This window comes from Triticum aestivum, chromosome 6D (assembly GCF_018294505.1).
Source record: "Triticum aestivum cultivar Chinese Spring chromosome 6D, IWGSC CS RefSeq v2.1, whole genome shotgun sequence".
NCBI lineage: Eukaryota > Viridiplantae > Streptophyta > Magnoliopsida > Poales > Poaceae > Triticum > Triticum aestivum.
The window spans coordinates 170,943,803-170,963,111 of record NC_057811.1 but is presented as its reverse complement, the minus strand read 5'-3'; the positions used below and the strand labels follow the sequence as shown (position 1 = coordinate 170,963,111).

The following is a 19,309-nucleotide window of genomic DNA, read 5'->3' as shown; positions in this document are numbered from 1 at the left end:
AGTTTTTCAATGAAGGACCTCGGTGAAGCTGCTTATATATTGGGCATCAAGATCTATAAAGATAGATCAAGACGCTTAATTGGACTTTCACAAAGCACATACCTTGACAAAGTTTTGAAGAAGTTCAAAATGGATCAAGCAAAGAAAGGGTTCTTGTCTGTGTTACAAGGTGTGAAGTTGAGTAAGACTCAATGCCTGACCACTGCAGAAGATAGAGAGAAGATGAAAGATGTTCCCTATGCTTCAGCCATAGGCTCTATCATGTATGCAATGCTGTGTACCAGACCTGATGTGTGCCTTGCTATAAGTTTGGCAGGGAGGTACCAAAGTAATCCAGGAGTGGATCACTGGACAGCGGTCAAGAACATCCTGAAATACCTGAAAAGGACTAAGGATATGTTTCTCGTTTATGGAGGTGACAAACAGCTCATCGTAAATGGTTACGTTGATGCAAGCTTTGACACTGATCCGGACGATTCTAAATCGCAAACCAGATACGTGTTTACATTAAACGGTGGAGCTGTCAGTCGGTGCAGTTCTAAACAAAGCGTTGTGGCGGGATCTACATGTGAAGCGGAGTACATAGCTGCATCGGAAGCAGCAAATGAAGGAGTCTGGATGAAAGAGTTCATATCCGATCTAGGTGTCATACCTAGTGCATCGGGTCCAATGAAAATATTTTGTGACAATACTGGTGCAATTGCCTTGGCAAAGGAATCCACATTTCACAAGAGAACCAAGCACATCAAGAGACGCTTCAATTCCATCCGGGATCTAGTTCAGGTGGGAGACATAGAAATTTGCAAGATACATATGGATCTGAATGTTGCAGACCCGTTGACTAAGCCTCTTCCACGAGCAAAACATGATCAGCACCAAGGCTCCATGGGTGTTAGAATCATTACTGTGTAATCTAGATTATTGACTCTAGTGCAAGTGGGAGACTGAAGGAAATATGCCCTAGAGGCAATAATAAAGTTATTATTTATTCCTTATATCATGATAAATGTTTATTATTCATGCTAGAATTGTATTAACCGGAAACATAATACTTGTGTGAATACATAGACAAACAGAGTGTCATTAGTATGCCTCTACTTGACTAGCTCGTTGATCAAAGATGGTTATGTTTCCTAGCCATTGACATGAGTTGTCATTTGATTAACGGGATCACATCATTAGGAGAATGATGTGATTGACTTGACCCATTCCGTTAGCTTAGCACACGATCGTTTAGTATGTTGCTATTGCTTTCTTCATGACTTATACATGTTCCTATGACTATGAGATTATGCAACTCCCGTTTACCGGAGGAACACTTTGTGTGCTACCAAACGTCACAACGTAACTGGGTGATTATAAAGGTGTTGTATAGGTGTCTCCAAAGGTACTTGTTGGGTTGGCATATTTCGAGATTAGGATTTGTTACTCCGATTGTCGGAGAGGTATCTCTGGGCCCACTCAGTAATGCACGTCACTTAAGCCTTGCAAGCATTGCAACTAATGAGTTAGTTGCGGGATGATGTATTACGGAACGAGTAAAGAGACTTGCCGGTAACGAGATTGAACTAGGTATTGAGATACCGACGATCGAATCTCGGGCAAGTAACATACCGATGACAAAGGGAACAACGTATGTTATTATGCGGTCTGACCGATAAAGATCTTCATAGAATATGTGGGAGCCAATATGAGCATCCAGGTTCCACTATTGGTTATTGACCGGAGACGTGTCTCGGTCATGTCTACATAGTTCTCGAACCCGTAGGGTCCGCACGCTTAAAGTTTGATGATGGTTATATTATGAGTTTATGTGTTTTGATGTACCGAAGGTAGTTCGGAGTCCCGGATGAGATCACGGACATGATGAGGAGTCTCGAAATGGTCGAGACATGAAGATTGATATATTGGACGACCCTATTCGGACACCGGAATGGTTCCGGGGGTTATCGGATATATACCGGAGTACCGGGGGTTACCGGAAACCCCCCCCCCCCCCGGGGGGGTTTAATTGGCCTACATGGGCCTTAGTGGAGAAGAGGAGGGGCGGCTAGGGTAGGCAGCGCGCCCCTCCCCCTCTAGTCCGAATTGGACAAGGAGGGGGGCGGCGCCCCCCTTTCCTTCCTCTCTCCCTCCTCCTTCCCCCTTCTCCTAATCCAACAAGGAAGGCCTACTCCCGGTGGGAGTAGGACTCCTCCTGGAGCGCCTCCTCCTGGCCGGCCACCTCTCCCCCTTGCTCCTTTATATACGGGGGCAGGGGGAACCCCATAGACACAACAATTGATCATTGATCTCTTAGCCGTGTGCCGTGCCCCCCTCCACCATAGTCCACCTCGATAATATCGTAGCGGTGCTTAGGCAAAGCCCTGCGTCAGTAGAACATCATCATCGTCACCATACCGTCGTGCTGATGGAACTCTCCCTCAAAGCTCGGCTGGATCGGAGTTCGAGGGACGTCATCGAGCTGAACGTGTGCTGAACTCGGAGGTGCCGTGCGTTCGGTACTTGATCGGTCGGATCATGAAGACGTATGACTACATCAACCGCGTTGTGCTAACGCTTCCTCTTTCGGTCTACGAGGGTACGTGGACAACACTCTCCCCTCTCGTTGCTATGCATCACCATGATCTTGTGTGTGCGTAGGAATTTTTTGAAATTACTACGTTCCCCAACATTGGCATCCTGAAAAGGGAGGGTGAAACGAGCTATTGAGGCTGAGGAACCCCTATCCAGGATTCTGGAGAAAAATCCGACACTTACGCAAGAGGAGTTAGAAAAGTTCAAGGACACTTGCGCTACCGAGGCAACCAAGGCTAAGGCTGCGAAATTCAAGAGCCTTCAGCAAAGGAACACGGGGAAGCATCGCCTCGGAAGCCATGGCTACCTTGGCAAAAGACCCATATGGGATAAGGAGGACACAGAACGTGAAGCCGCGGGTCTTCCAGACCCCTTCGCGAAGTTCACCAACCCCTTGGAGCGTGACTTCATCAGGGCCCGCTACAAGTGGGACAAGGAAAAGAAGGCTTTTTACATGGACCAGATCACGAGGAGATTGATTAGAATACTGGTAATTATTCTTTTACCACCTTACATTTAGCTCCTGATCAAGTTGACTACACATTCATAAATGGTTCACGTTCCTTCTGCAGGAGAAGCAACACCAGCTTGCAGCTGAAAGCCCTACTTCGCCGATGAGGCCCAAGTGGGACACCCCTCTCAACCAGGCCTTGAACAAACTTAAGGGACTCCCTTTGGGCCAGCGGCCGCAATATGGACGTGTGCACGACGCCGGAGACGGCGCCACATGGAAGGTGTTTTACAACGAGGGCCCGGAGGCCAAGAAGCAGAAAAAGAAGTTTACTCAGGCGGACATCGACGAGAAGGTGAAGCTTGCGTTCGAGAAAAAGCAGCTGAGAACGCGGAAAAAGCAGCTGAGGAGAAAAATGAGTTGCTACAACAGGTAGTCGATGCAGCTGTAAATACCTGCAGAAATGATTTCGCTACTAACTTGGTCCCGGCTATCATCAACTGGACGAAGGAAAATCCAGACAAGATGGTACATGATTTCCCCATGCCCAGTTTCGTCGCGAGCAACTCCGTGAAGAACACCACCGCACCATCACCTGCTCACGCAACCGGGCCTGCTCTCGCACCCGCACCCGCTCATAGCAGCCCGTCCTCAGTCTCTGGCGCGTTAGGCGGGCCTTCATCTTTGGCTGAGCTCGGCGCCCTCACGGTAATTACATGTCGCACCAACATATATATCTAGAATATTCCATTTTCGTTGCCTTTCAGATGTTTTACGCCGCAGGCATGTGTTTGCAGGCCGACGAAACCCCGTGCACCGTACTCACTTTCCACAACTAGTCAATGTCCGGTGGGCACTTCAGGGTTACCTTGTCGAGTGTGAAATCGGGGCACGAGGATTTGCCTCCTCCAGTATGGCTAGGGGGAGAGGACGACGAGACCCAGCTGCGGATTGGAAGCTGCAAGGGTTGGGTGCTGCTATGGCCAAAGGATCTTCTTCGTCTGGAGCCGGCGAAGAGCACACCAATAACCACACATCAACAAGCATGTATGAAGACCACCAGCCCTCCTACGCAATTACAAGCGCTTGTAGTGCCGGGTGAGAGCGGCGAACGACGTGATGAAGGTGGTCCAATAGTGGCTGATGTAATCGCCCCCGTAGAACAAAGAATGGCTGATGAGATGAAGGTGGAGGACCCAATGAGTTTCCTCAATACAGGCGCCTATGACGGTGACTTAGATATGATGAGTCAGCGATATGACAAATCGGGCTATCAGCATGCTGATGAGGATATGGATGATCTGCCCGGGCAGGAACGTCCTAGGGGGGATTGCAAGAAGTCTCTCTTCACGAAATCCTCACATGACACGCCTGAAGATGCCGCCTCAACACAGGCCCAACTAGCCGGGGGTCGTACAGTGCTTAGCCCGGCAACATTGGGGCAGGGGTTAAGGAAGGGTCTGGAAGGTCAGCCCAAGAAAAAGGAGAGGAAGAGACCGGGGAAGATAGGCTCAGCTGCCTACAAACAAGCCAGAGAACATAGCAGCCAAATGGAGGATTTTGAAGAGCGTGTACCCGTCAAAGGTGCGGCCATGTTCCATGTCACGGGCGAGCCGATGCTACCGCCAAAACCGCTGGAGGCACTATCAGGGGATCTAAGAAGACTGCACGACCATGTGCTGTCGATTGAGAAAAGCCTACTAGCCTCGAAGGATCTAGGATATCCGACATACGCGGCTCGTGTGCCTGAGGGGAAGTCCTACGTCGACACACGGCCCGCGGAGGTGTTCTTCCTGCGGTTTGACCATATCTCCGAGATGTTTCTGACAAGGCTGCTCGATTTTACAATCGTCCACCTTTTTACGCTACATATGAGCTCCGTCATGAAGAGAGAAGAAGTCCCGCAAATCTGTGTGGTGAATCCGTACTACATGCACGAGTCCTTCTTGAGTCTTGGCGACTTTGAGTGTGAAACTGCTAGGGAGTACCTCCAAAACTTCCTGGTACAGAATAAGGACCAGGAAATTGTCCTCCTGCCTTATCATCCAATGTAAGTCAGTGCTGGACAACCCTTTCGTACATTTCAATCATTCCTTCTCGCTCATAAGGAGAATAATTTGAGGTGTTTTTTTCCCCTGCAGCAACGGGTGCGCCGTCCTTCTCGTTCTTTACCCGCGAATCTCCCACGCCGTGTATTTTGACCCTACCAGAAACTACGAGAAGAAGAACTACACCCACATAATGAATATTTTAGATGATGCTCTCCAAGGCTTCAGCATTAGGGGTGTCCACCTGCAGATCGGGAAATAAAGGAACAAGAAGTTGGGTTTCTCGCATAAAACTAACTTCTGTTGCATCCATGTCCCAAAACCAAGCAAGAACGATGGATTCTACCTCCTCCATCTCATGATGGAGTTCAGAACGGATCACCTTAAGCTTCGCATGACAAGCAGAAACGATGACATATCCGCAAGTGGGTAGAATCTCATGGAGAAGCGGATTATAAACTTAGAGATGACTTCTTTCGCATCCAGAGGGACATTACGACGATCATCATGAAAGAAGTCGTCGATGAGAAGGGGATGTTCCACCACGGCCCTATATTGCGAGCTGACGTCCGAACTCGCATAGGCATGCAACGTCAGGACCTCACGCCGTTCAAGAATTTAGGGTCCATCCTTGATGATATGGAAGGATGGAACTTCTAGTGATTTACGATGCCGATGATGATGATATGTGTAGGTTGAACTTGTATACTTTCTGTAGCAATGAGACTTTGTGATGTCCATGGTCCCTGCCGAACTTGCGTAATGCTACTTTGTTAGTTTGGGTACGATGACTTGCGTACCTCTAGTTAATTAGTTTGCGTACTATATGTTGCTAACCCTTTCTTTTTCGTGTTGCTCTAGTATATTTTATTGCATAGGATTGTACATTCTCTTGATGAAGATGCATCTCTAATAGGCACCTAGATTCTTGATGGTGAAGAAGCAGTGCTATCTCGTCTACAAAGCGAGGGTTCCGGGAGTGTACGACGAGTGTCCTGAGTGTCAGGGGCAAGTGGATTGGGTTTCGGGCGCCAGCCATAAAGGCTTCAAAAGCAGACAAGAAGCAGAAGCTAGTTACTTGAGGTTCACGCTACCGCGAGAGAGGACTCGTAACCGCCGCCTCATGTACTGCATAGTTCCGCTCTCACTCATAGTGATAGCTCTTCTTGCATATATCATTGTTTAGATGGACGACGATGTGTTGCAAGTATTCGAGACTTGTACCGCTATTTTCGAGATGATGACGAGAGACCACTTTGTGTTGGATGATGATTATGATGATGACATGATTTGATGAGACTATTTGTATGTATATGCTATGATTACATTTGTATGTGTATGATATTCTAGAGATTATTGTATAAAGCCCTAAACAAAATTCAGCAGCACAAAATATGGAGCAGAAAAAAAACAGAAACTAATAACAGTAGCGCGGGGTATGGCTTTAGTAGCAGCGAGTTCTGTTTTAGTGTTTTATAGGTTTTGTGCTATTTCTTTTAATTTTAATTACTTTAAACTGTTTTCTTTATTTTTTTGACATATTCTTTTAGTTTCTGTTAAGTTATTAGTAGATATTTTATTTGTAGTATTTTTTTTGTATTTTATTTCTTTTATCCTCCATTTTCTTTCCCTCCATTTTCTCCCGCTATTTTCTTTGCCACCATTTTCTCCCGCCATTCTTTGCCGACATTTTCTCCCGCCATTCTTTGCCACCATTTTCTCCTGCCATTTTCTTTCCCATCATTTTATTTGTCGCCACTCTCCCTCCATTTTCTCCCGCCATTTTATTTCCTGCCATTATCTCCCGCCATTTTCTTTCCCGCCATTCTCTCCTGCCATTTTCTTTCCCGCCATCTTCTTTCCTGCCATCTTCACTTCCCAACTTATAAAACAAGCCTCATGGTGTCGACGACCGTAGATAACATCGTCTGACACGCTGTGTGTCTCCTGCGTCGGTGCTGCTGGTAGAGTGTGAAACACTGTCTGAGAGAAGTCATAAGTGTTTGCAGCTTCGTCATCATCATCGGAGAGTGTTTCACACTTATGACTTCTCTCACACAGTGTTTCACACTCCACATGAAGGCATCATAGTCATCCTCCATCGATGCAGCACTCCTTAGTGTGGCGGGAGAGAATGGCGGGAAAGAAAATGGCGGGAAAGAAAATGGAGGGAAAAAGATAGCGGAAAAGTATTTTTTTTCATGTATAAAACGGCAATGGTTGTACATGATTTATAAGGCACTTTTAAATATAAACTCCTATGAAGCTCAAAACAAGTTTTCTAGTAGGATAAAAGAAATAAAATACAAAAAAATACTACAAATAAAATAGCTACTGATAACTAAACAGAAACAAAAAGAATATGTCAAAAAAACTAAAGAAAACAATTTAAAGCAATTAAAATTAAAAGAAATAGCATAAAACCTACAAAACACTAAAACAGAACTGCTTTCATAAAATCCTAATTTTAAATAATTATAAAATTCATCAATTAATTACTACTGATAAACAAAGAGAATCATCTGAAAAAATACTCCTAGCTCAAATTATAGGCAATCTAGTGATTTGAGCAAATTCATGAAAATTCAAATTCAAATTCAAACTTTCAAATCTAGTCAAACTTGATATCTAGAGAAACTTCATAAAATTTCTAATCTAATGCAAAAAGAATCAAATTAAAATACTAAAAATCCTAATTGATATGAATTTTCTAAAACTGTAGAGCATGTGTTGGCAGAAGAGGGACTCTAGTCCTTTTTGGCCAACGGTTGGCCGAAAAGTCCTTTTTGGCCAACGGTTGACCGAAAAGTCCCTCTTCGGCCTAAAGTAGACCGAAAAGTTCCTCTTCGGCCTTCAGTAGACCGAAAAGTCCCTCCTCGGCCAACAGGAGGCCGACGGGGTGATACTTTTGATTTTTCTGCATTAGGGTGTATAGTTTTCGAATTTGCTATAAAAATCATCATAGTTTCAAAAAAAATCCTACAGCTATTAGCAGCAATGCGTGTTGGAGATAGACGCTGCTGCTATCCCTCGATAGCAGTAGTGCGGGTCAAACCGCGCTACTGATAAAAGTTAGCTGTGGCGTCGTATCAGTAGCGCAGCCACCCGCGCTACTGCTAAGCATTTAACCCGCGTTACTGCTAGGCTTTTCCCTAGTAGTGGCACCCCCCCCCCCCCGCGCGTCATCGGTTTGCGAGAGGAATCGCGTCCGTACCGTCTAGCGGACTGATACAGGACCGCGTTATGGGAGGTTTGCGGGTCGGTGTCGGAGATGACCTTATAAAGGGACGCGATATATGCACCGCGATAGCGTTGGGTAGTATAAAATGTGGTGGCAGAGTGACATGAGTAGGATCCATGCTACAACGACGTTAACGTGGTAGCCGGTGGCCGACGGCGGGAGTAGGAGGGAGTTGGGCCACATTTCCATTTATTTTCTATGGAACCCAGTGGTCATCCGAGAGCAACTTCAGGACCAAATATGTTTTTTTTAAAGATCCAACAAATTGCTGGCTTCAATTAGATTTAGCAGAAAGCAACGGAAGAAACAACATGAGGAGGATCCGAAGATCAAAGGAAAAAAGAAAAGGCAGCCCTATTAGCTGCAGAACAACACTACACTTACAAGACGGAATGCCATCCGCCCACCGCAAGACAACGCAGCTCCGACTCCGGCGGAGAAACGACAGAAAACAAAAAGGTTGGCGTCACAGGAGATCGCCGAACGGACCACATGTCGCTCGTCATCGTACGCTACCAGAGCCCCGCACCGCAGCTTCGACTTCACAGCAACAAGCAGCCGAGGTAATCTCACGGACACGCCGGAGAAGAGCCGACTACCATGACGAAAGCCACGCCTCCGACAATGCTCTCCACCGTCATCGTTGCCACAGAAGTCAAAACCTCCCTCATCGCCGGACACGACCAAGCAGCACGAACAACATCCTCCATCTATCACTGGTCCCCCTGGCCGGTAAGGAGCTCCTGAAACGATGCCCCAAGAGGCGCGACACACATCGCCTTCATCGTCCGATCCCATGGGATCAAGGGTTTCCCCCGAGCAGCCTTGCGTGGTGGAGCGAGCAGAAATGCCTCAGCGACGCCTTCAAGAAGGAAGCGGCGCCCGCAGGCGTCGCCGTCGCCTGCCCCAGCCCAAAGACTGGCAGCAGGGTCTTCACCCGACGCTGCACCTCCAACCACCAACCCGAGCCAGGCCACCACCACAGACAAACGCCCGACGGCCGCTGGCCCCACGCGCCCAACGTCCGCCGCAGCCACCAGATCCGGACGCCGGGGCCCAGGTCTCCATCGCTGCCGCTGGTCCGCGCCGGATAACCGCCAGCCCCTTGCGCCCGACGGTCATCGCAGCCACCTCGCAGAACAGGACGCCGGGGCCCGATCTACCTCACACCGCCCTCTGGAGCTCATCGAGCCGACGGCCGGCGACGCACATGAAGAGCCCATGCGCCGCCGAACAGCTCGCTCCCACCTGACCCCTCTCCTCCGCCGCAGCGCTGACCACGACCCCGCCCCGCGGTAGGCACTCTGCAGATCCAGCGGGGGCTCGCCCGGCGCAGCGCGCCCACGTCCCGGGCGACCGGCGCACGCCCAGCCCGCATCCCGCGCGCCCAGCCCGCAGCTCAACGCATCACCACCAGCCTCGCCTCGCCGCCCGTCCAGCACCAGAGTAGAGGAGCTCCACCTTCGCAGCCCACCGCCGGATCCCGCGCCATACGTCAGATCCGCGCCCTGCGCGCCCACGCCTACGCGCACCGCGCCTCCGTGCGCCGCCTCGCCGGCCAGCCGCGCCGCCCCAAGCGCGCGCAGCCGCTCGAGCTCCCGCCGAGACAACCAGCCCGCGCCAGCCACCTACGGACGGGAGGAGGAAAAGGTGCCCCGCCGCCGCCGAGCCGCGCGGGCTTTGCCCGGCGACCGCTGCCGGCGGCGGCGAGGGGAGGAGAAGGCGGTGGCTGGGCTGCTGGCGGCGGCGGCTAGGGTTTGCTCCCGAGCCGCCCACGGGGGCGACTCGAGAGCTGTTTTTCCGGTGAGTTGCTTTTTCAGGACCAAATATGCATAGTGCAAAATGCCGCGTTTAGACATAACAGGCTTCCCTCTTCTTCACTCAATGACTCGTTGGGCAATCCACATACGTACAAATGACATTAGGATAATCCCAGCATTCTAAGTAAGCCAAATGAAGCATTGTAATGACGTCTTGGCAGATGGAGGTTCATCGGTGCTGATGCACCGTTTTATGACCCTTGTTGTAGTGACCAACTTTCTTCGACGTGCTGGTTGGAAAACTGAATTATCATAATCTACCTTGATGCCGAACGCAGTCTAAATCGCGTGTATACGCTTCGAATCCACAACAAGGACGTCGATTGCGACAAATGCACCTAATAAAAGGTCTAATACGCGTTCCAGGTAGTAAATCTCAACGCAGTAGCTCGCCTAACTCAGCGCACACCATCTTCTCTAAAGAAAAAAAAAACTCAGCGCACACGTTCCCACTGCGGGGCGCAGAATGGCTCAACCGGCGAATCGGGTGGAGGAACAGGGGGTTTGGCATGGCCGCATGGGTCGGGCCGGTAAAAACCCACAGACGACGCTCTTTCCGGTGAGCAGCACGAGAGAGAGAGCCGCTGCGTGGCTCTCCCTCCGGCCCAGCCACGTAGCGGGTGCTTCCTCCGTTGTCCGTTTGCGTAACCGTTGGGAATGCTCCTTGCGGCAGTGACAGCTAGCCCCCAACCACAGGCAGAGGCAGGCACCCCCTGGCTGCTGTGCCCACCGGGATTTGGCTGCCGGCCCCACCCCAAATGTCCACTCTCGATTCAGCCTCTCTTCCTTGACAAATACTAAATCCTAGTATCATCTGGTTTTCGTATGAATGTTCTGTGGGCCGCACAAGCACAAAATTAGACTCGTTTGGTTAGCTTTGAATTTGCTTGGATTTCCTACTTTCCATAGACTTTTCTTTAACAAAAGCGAGTCAGTAGACAGGACCAGGATTGTTAATTACGCAAGTTCTTTCTTCTTTGTATAGTGGAGGCAGGATCACCGACCACACACTGGAGAGACCGGTAAAAGGAAGAGAATGCCGCGCGTAAGGTAGACACAGGGTACCAAGGAAATTATATACTCCATACACCGTTTTCACTTCTTTTCTTCCCGATGGGCGATAATGATGACGGAATAAACATCTGTACAAATACATACACCAGAAGCCATGGGCAACACAACAAGAAGAAAGGAGGAGAGGTGAGGTGGGGGCCTTTCTCCTCCTGTGTGCCATCAAATCTTAAAAAAGAGGGGGCTGGCCTGATCCGGTCTGTTAAGGAGGGCATTTTTGGCAACCTGACGGGTCCCAGGCAGGGCCACACACAGGCCAGGACAAAAAGTTAGTGATTCTTGGCTCTTTCTATCACCTGGACTCACATATATATACACACTACACAGCAGGGTCGGGGGCTGGTTGGAGGGGCGTTTCGGTCATCTTGGGCTTGTCCTATGATTTTCGTTCGAGGGGCTCCATGTCCATCCACGGTGACCCACACCTCTTCCTGCCCTACCCTTCTTTTCTAGTCTAGTGGAAACATCCTCCTGTTCTGTCAGTTTTGACAAAGGAACTGGGGGCTGGGAGGACAGGAGGACGTCGTGGAACCCGCCGACGGCTGCGATGCCAGCGGGCGGAAGATCAACGGCGCCCCGTACTGCGGGTAGAGGAGCATCAGCACCGTCGGCGCGTGCACGTAGTTGGGGGACGCCCGGATCTCGAACCGCTGCAGGAGGATGGCCATGGTGAGCTTGGCCTCCAGGCGCGCCAGGTTCTGGCCCACGCACATCCGGGACCCGAGCCCGAAGGGTATGAAGGCCAGCGGGTGCTTCGCCGCCCTGGCCGCCCCGCCGGCGAACCGCGCCGGGTTGAACTGCGCCGCGTCCTGGCCCCAGTACCGCGCGTCGTGGTGGATGGCCATGATCGGGATGAGCAGCTCCATGTCGCGCGGGATCATGCACCCGTCCGACAGCCGCACGTCGGCCTTGGCGCGCCGGATCGTCGCCACCGCCGGCGGGTACAGCCGGAGCGTCTCGTTTATGATCATGCCCAGCTGTCGTGACAAAACACATGGAACATGCAGAGTGTGTGTCAGCGCTTGAATGAAATGACCGAAACGCCCTTCTGCCTGCGGCGGGTTTGAAATTTCTCCTGCAGATGGAAACGAATCGGAATCGTGGCGGCAGAGCTGTGAGAGGACGTACCGTTTTCAGCCTGGGGAGGTGCTCCTTGGAGGGGTCGTCGGAGCCGCACACGTCGAGCACCTCGCGCCGGGCGCGCTCTTGCCACTCTGGGTGCATGGCGAGCAGCACGGTGGCCCACGTCAGGAGGTTGGTCGTCGTCTGCTTCCCGGCGAAGAAGAACGTCTTGCACTCCTCCACCATGTCATGTACCGGGATCGCCTTCGCCCGCGTCGTCCTCTGGCTGGCATTGATCATGAGCCCCAGCAAGTCGCGGAAGCTCCCGGTGTCGGCCTTCTCGCCCTCGGCGGCTTCCACGGCGGCCGCCTCCTCGCTGCGCCGGCCGATGAGCTTGGTCAGGTTCCGCCGGATACCCCTGTCCAGCTTCCACGACAGCCAGTTCTTCTTGGTCGGCATGAACCGGTAGCCTGGGACGAGGACCTTGCGGAACGCCTCGGAGGCGAAGGCCATCAGCTGGCTCTGCATGCCGAACACCACCCGGCCGTCGTTGTAGCTGCCGCCGAAGGTGGCGCGCGTGATGGCCTCCTCCGTCACCTCCTGGAACCACTCCGCCACGTCCACCTCCACCTCGCCGCTGCCGTCGGCCGCCGCCATCTCCCGCCACTTCTCCGCCAGCGCGGCCACCGACTTGACGACGTGCGGCACCAGGCGCTGCAAAATCGAACCACGTCGCCGTCAGCACATCCGTACATCGAACCGTCGCACGGACCGCCAGCGCGGCCACGAACAAGAAGAAAACAGGGGAGCAGCACGGCGTTCGTACGTTGAGGTTGTCGGGGTAGAAGGCGTCGCCGAGGACGCGGCGGTGGAGCGCCCACTTGTCCCCGTGGAGGCTGACGAGGCCGTCCCCCTCGAGCTGGCGCACGACGGGGTGCGCCTCGTAACGGTCGAAGGCGTCGGCGCGGGTCAGGAAGATCTCCCGGATCAGCTCCGGCTCCGCCACCGTCAGCCGCGGCGTCGGCCCGAACCATATCAAGAACGTCGGACCTGCATCGTCACCAAAACCATTAATGATGACCCAAAAGGACGAGGAAGAGACGGAAATTGCCATTCAACGCAAGAACCAGAGGGAAACAGAGGTGTCTGTGAGGAGGAAGAGGCGAAGTAAATGTCATAAACCCCATATGCGCAAACGAAAGAGAGATAAGCTAGGTGAGCTGAGCTGCTGACAACAAGAGACAAAAGCTGAGCCCTGGTCACAAACAGACGCGCAGATAGACAGAGAGAGGAGCCAAACAGAAAATCGGACAGGGAGGGGAGGGAACAGATCAACAAGCAGATGCAACCAAAACCGCCCAAAAAGATGAGCAATTAAGCCACGCAGAGACGCAGGCAGGTGATGCTGGCTGAGATACTATTCTTGCACAATACATGCGTATACGTGTGCGCGCGTATGTATGCATGAGCGGCGGCGAGGAGGGAGGGAGGGAGGGACGCACCGTAGATCTTCCGCCAATAGTGGTAGAAGGCGAGGACGCGGGGGAGCGCGTTGTGGGAGGTGGGCGGCGACATGGGCTTGGAGGAGGCCTCCACCATGAGCCCCACCATCTCCTTCACGGAGCCCAGCAGGAAGCGGTACGGCGGCCCGCGCACGCCCTGCGCCGCGAAGTGCGCCTCCAGCCGCCGCGGCCGCCACCACAGCGCGTCCGCCACCCGCGCCGCCACGTGCAGCGCCAGCCACGCCGACAGCAGCACGGCCGCCGCGCGCCACGACACCCAGCCGCGCCACGCCCACGCCGCCGCCTCCATCTCGTCCCCCATTGCCGCCGTGGTCGGCTCGGCTCGGCTCCCCTGTTTCTTGTTTCTTGAAACAGAGCGGGCAGGGCGGGAGACGACGGTGCGTCGTTCTTCTTCTCTCTGGGTCGTGCGCTGCGTTTCTTGGAGCCCGTGTACGTGAGCCGGTGCTAATGGCGTGGGGTTTTGGGTGACAGGGGAAGGCAAGGGCGGGGTTATATAGTGGGGAGGAGGAGAAGGAAGGGGGAGAGAAGCGAAGGCCGGCGGCCATGGGGCCGGGGAAGAGCCGAAGAGGGGGTGCGTTGTTTGTTTTTGTTTTGGGGGTGGGTTAGTAAAGAGTCAACGAAGTAGGGATTTCGCACTCTTGTTTAATTGACCGTGTTAGATGATGGAAGGCGTATGGGGTTGGTTTTGTTTGGTGCGCAAAAAACGAACAAGTCCGTTCCGCATTTTTCCCAGCACGAAATGCATATTGATAGACACGTTTTTTTTTTTGGCATAGATCAAAGGTAAATTTGGTCATATCGGCAGTTCCAGTTCATTATGTCTTAAGCTATATCTAATGATATTACTGTAGATGTTTAGATACTCCTGTAACAGTTTCAGTTCATTATATCTTAAGTCATATCTAATGATTTTTTGGAGGAAGCTATATCTAATGATAGTAGGGTAGTAGATGGTTAGAGATAGTAGTTCCGGTACAATATATCTTACTGTTTTTATTTATTAAAACAAGATCAATGCTATACTTCCGATGAAACCCCATCAGAGACAATCGGCGCGTGAGCCATAGCATGCAGCATATATATTCTGCGTATGGTCGTACAAGCTTCGCACAAAAATTGTCGTACAAAAACCATTTCCGTTAAAGCAGCCCTTATTTAATGTATTTTGTAGTTCTAAAAAATATATTTTGTGAGAAAAAAATTATGAGTTGTCTTGCTAAAGTCTACAGTCTCATTTCCGATTTATTGACACTACCTCATTTTTTTTAGTTATTTCATTTTGTTAGTCCTGTTTTCACTCCTCTTCATCATCCTTTTAATTCCGAGGCGCGTTAACAGGAAGCTTACTTGTGCATGTAGCCGTTTTTGCTAATTTAGTGGTCCCAAATGCATACACTTGCAGACTAAGCACGTTTATTTAAACGAGCATGTTAATTTTGCAACCTACAAAATTTGCTCCATCACTCATCATCTATCTTGGTTGAAGCGATTTTTGAGTTTAGCCCTTCAAACCATTTTTGAGCTTGGCCCTTCAAACCGGAAAGGAGTGAGTATATCTAAAGGGATTTCTACTTTCGTGCCCTTTGGTTGCTTAGTTATCCTCACTTTTACCCACTATTCAAGAATTTGTCTGATTAATCAGTTAATGGGCCAGTTAATCACTACTTGTAGGGTGACCGATTCAAATAGCACCTATTCATCATGTTAACTTGTCAGGACGATTAATTGGCCAGTTAGACCGATTAATTGGTTGTTAGGCCGATTAATCGTTGCTGACCCATTAACTTGTGGGCAAACAAAGCCCAATAAGTTTCCATGTAACCCCTCCCATCCTTCTCTTGCTCCTCAATAGTTAGGGTTCGACCAACCAGTAGCATATTTTGGTATATTACATAGTTGAGAGCATGAGAGTATGGTATAATACATAAAAAAACTAGATATATGTTGGCAATTCCTGTTTAATCTATCGATTAATGGCCGACCAATTAATCCAGGTAATAGGCCGATTCACCGATTAATCACTACTCCCAAGCCGACCAAGCAGCCACTAGTTACCGATTTCCTGAACAATGGTTTTAGCCCAGGCAACTAACGTTGCTCACATTTCCCCTCCTCCTCCTCCACTTGCTCACAAAAACTCAAACGAAGCACTGCCGTCTAGTTAAAGCCTTTGATAATTATTTCCTGACAGGTGGGGTCGAGCCACGTTACGCCACCAGGGAGTCGTGCCACATTTCAAAACTAGAATCGTCAATAAATTTTGAGCTTGCTTTCCGTCACATTCCAAATTACCACGCTATATTAACTACAAATTCACACCAATCAAAACCTAAATGGTTTCCCACTTAGCAGCGTATTACTCGGTTATAAATACTACCCACTCCAAGATGACTGCACATTCCTCCTCAATTCCTCATCAACAAAAACAAACAAGTCTTTCATCGTCGTTCCCTTGCGTCTGCCATGGCCCGCATGAGTTCTCGGTCGAGAAATTACTACCAGGGAGAGGCGAGCATGGAAGCGAAAACACGAGAGATGTCTCGCCTCGTCGCGAAAGCAGCCGATATGTGCCGCCGCGTCGCCGTAGCAGCACAGAGGTCCCACCGCGCCGCCGAACTAGCACAGAGGTCCCGACACACCGTCGAAGCAGCAGTCTGGTCCGGCCGCGTCACAGAAGCAACAAAGATGTCCCACTGTGCCGCGGATGCAGCAAAGAGGTCCTCCCGCGCCGCGGCGGCCTAGGAACATCTCTCGCATGCAGGCAGGGACTCTCACAGGCGCATGCGCGCTATGCTCGATAGCCTGATGGATCGGATCTCCGGCTGGGCGAAGCTGCAGGACGAGATGAATGCCTCGTTTGAAAATGCTACCGGCGTCAACCGGCGACTAAGGAGGACAAGGAGAAGTTCCGCACTGAGCGCGACCTGCTGAGGGCAAAGATCGCCGGAAGGGGGAAGCAGCACGAGGAGACCACTGCCTTGTTGAAGAAGACGGGTGTCATTGTCAAGAAACTTATGGACGAGAATGCCATGCTCCGCATCGAGAAAGAAAGGCTGGTGGAGGAATCCGTGGATGCTGCCAAGCAACGTATTGAGGACATGAAAGAGATCATGGCCGCTCGCCGTGAGAGCTAGTCGTGGAGGCGATGATGAAAGGTGTTGGAGGAACTTCACGCCCTGCAGCAACGCATCAAGAAAGTAGAGAGTAGCGACCCAGATTATTGTCTGTGTCTTCGTTCTTCTTTTGCCCTTGTGTATTTCGAGCATTGCCGCATGTGGCATTTTTAATTATCTTTCTAAATATGTAAGACAATTATTATCCGCTGCCATCGTCATTATATGTATATCAGTCTTGCTATAAGTCTCAGTCGATGCTATATATGTCCGTCAGATATTACATCAAGATCCGTGCAAAATTTTCTTTTCAGATTTTTTTCTCTCTCTTAAATCTCAGTCGAGTAAGACATAGCCACACCATAAAACAAGGGCTCGGGCACCATTAATGGAGAAGTAGGGAGAGAATTGGGCGATGGATGGAGGTTAAGGGCCTCGCCTCCCGATAAGCACGCGCATGGGTCTGCTCGCACGCCTCCCGTACTCAAATAGCTACCACGCACGGCGCCGCCAAGCCAATAAAAAGAGGGGACGCATGGCGGCACATATATGGTTAGTAGAATGCCCACGATTTCAATAATACTTTTGTTTCCGATTGTAACGTGGCAGCTCTAGTTCCAAAATGACTTTGTTGTTTGTTAATGTTGGGGAACATAACATGCAATTTCAAAAAAAAATCCTACGATCACGCAAGATCTATCTAGGAGATGCATAGCAACGAGAGGGGGATAGTGTGTCCACGTACCCTCGTAGACCGATAGCGGAAGCGTTAGCTTAACACGGTTGATGCAGTCGAATGTCTTCTCGATTCAACCGATCAAGCACCGAACGTACGGCACCTCCGAGTTCTGCACACATTCAGCTCGATGATGTCCCTCGAACTCTTGAACCAGCAAAGTGTTGAGGGAGAGTTTTGTCAGCACGACGGCGTGGTGATGGTGATGTGATCTGCGCAGGGCTTCGCCTAAGCACTACGACAATATGACCGGAGGAGTAAACGGTGGAGGGGGGCACCGCACACGGCTAAGAAACAATTGATGTGTTTAGAGGTGCCCCCCTGTCCCTGTATATAAAGGAAGGAGAGGGGAGGAGGCCGGCCAAGGCGAGCCCCCAAGTGGGGAGGAGTCCTACTAGGACTCCAAGTCCAATTTGGACCCCCCTTCCTTTTACCGCAGAGGGAAAGGGGGGAGGAGAGGGAGAAGGAGAAGGAAAGGGGGCGGCACCCCCTTCTGAAGGAAATATGCCCTAGAGGCAATCACTAGTAGAAAAAGGGTCATCTGTCCCCGTTGGTAAGGGCCTTTTGTCCCGGTTGTTGAACCGGGACTAAAGGGTCGTTACTAATGCCCTAGCCCTTTAGTCCCGGTTCTTACACGAACCGGGACAGATGGGCCTCCACGTGGCCGCTGCGGCCAGCCCAGGCAGGAGGGCCTTTGGTCCCGGTTGGTGACACGAACCGGGACCAAAAGGCATCCACGTGTCAGCATTTCAGTGGCTGGGGTTTTTGTTTTTTTAAGGGGGAGGGTTTAGGGGGTAATTTAGGGTGTGTAAGCTAGCTAACAGAGAGAACCGTCCTCTCTTATTTCCGTGCTTGATTTACCAACGCTACTGCTATGCCTAAACATGGCTTAGATTAAAGTGAAGGCAACATGTGGTGCATGTCGAAAGTAATATTAATCCTAACTTGATCAAGTTTGGATTAGTACTACTTTCGACATGCACCACATGCTTGTTGCCTTCACTTCATTCCAATCCATGTTAATTTCACGCACTGATATATAATAACTCTTCATGCCCGCATCATGCATCATCATAATAACAAGTCCTACTAATCATCATCATACAACTTCTACTCGTTATTAATAACAAGTCATACAATCATCATCCTCATAGTCATCGAACCAACCCTACTTAATTGTTCTTAGCACATGATCATCAGTATTAGGTAGGACCTAAATACCCTCTTTAAGGTAAAATAGCATAAAACAATATAGACCCTGACTCTCCATTATGGAGAATGGAGATCATCCTGTCTCCAATTTTTGCGCTTCGCTTCCTTTTACTTCCAAGAACCTCCATGCGACTGTCCATACATTTTTTCCATTTTTTGATTTTCATGTCTCCACTTCTTTTAGAAATCCGGTATGGACAGTTGAGATTCGTAGGATGACCTGGTTGTATGTTCAAAACATCAAGGCTACCATTCGGATACATCAAATGAGGCACACAATCCTCTGGGATTATCTGTTGAAAAACATAGTAATAACTTCATAGTTGGCAATGATGTACTAGTTTTAGAAGTATGCAAAAGATGCACGGATGTCGTAATAGTAAGAAATCTTACCAGGGTATCTCCATAGTAGTTACCGTAGTTCAACACGTCCACTAGTGGCATGTATTGACCAT

General features: G+C 50.3%; 1 pseudogene; it reads right to left on the bottom strand.

The window, feature by feature from the left end:
* Window positions 1–11,196: 11,196 nt before the first annotated feature.
* Window positions 11,197–14,350, bottom strand: LOC123144347 (cytochrome P450 734A2-like; annotated as a pseudogene).
* Window positions 14,351–19,309: the final 4,959 nt, after the last annotated feature.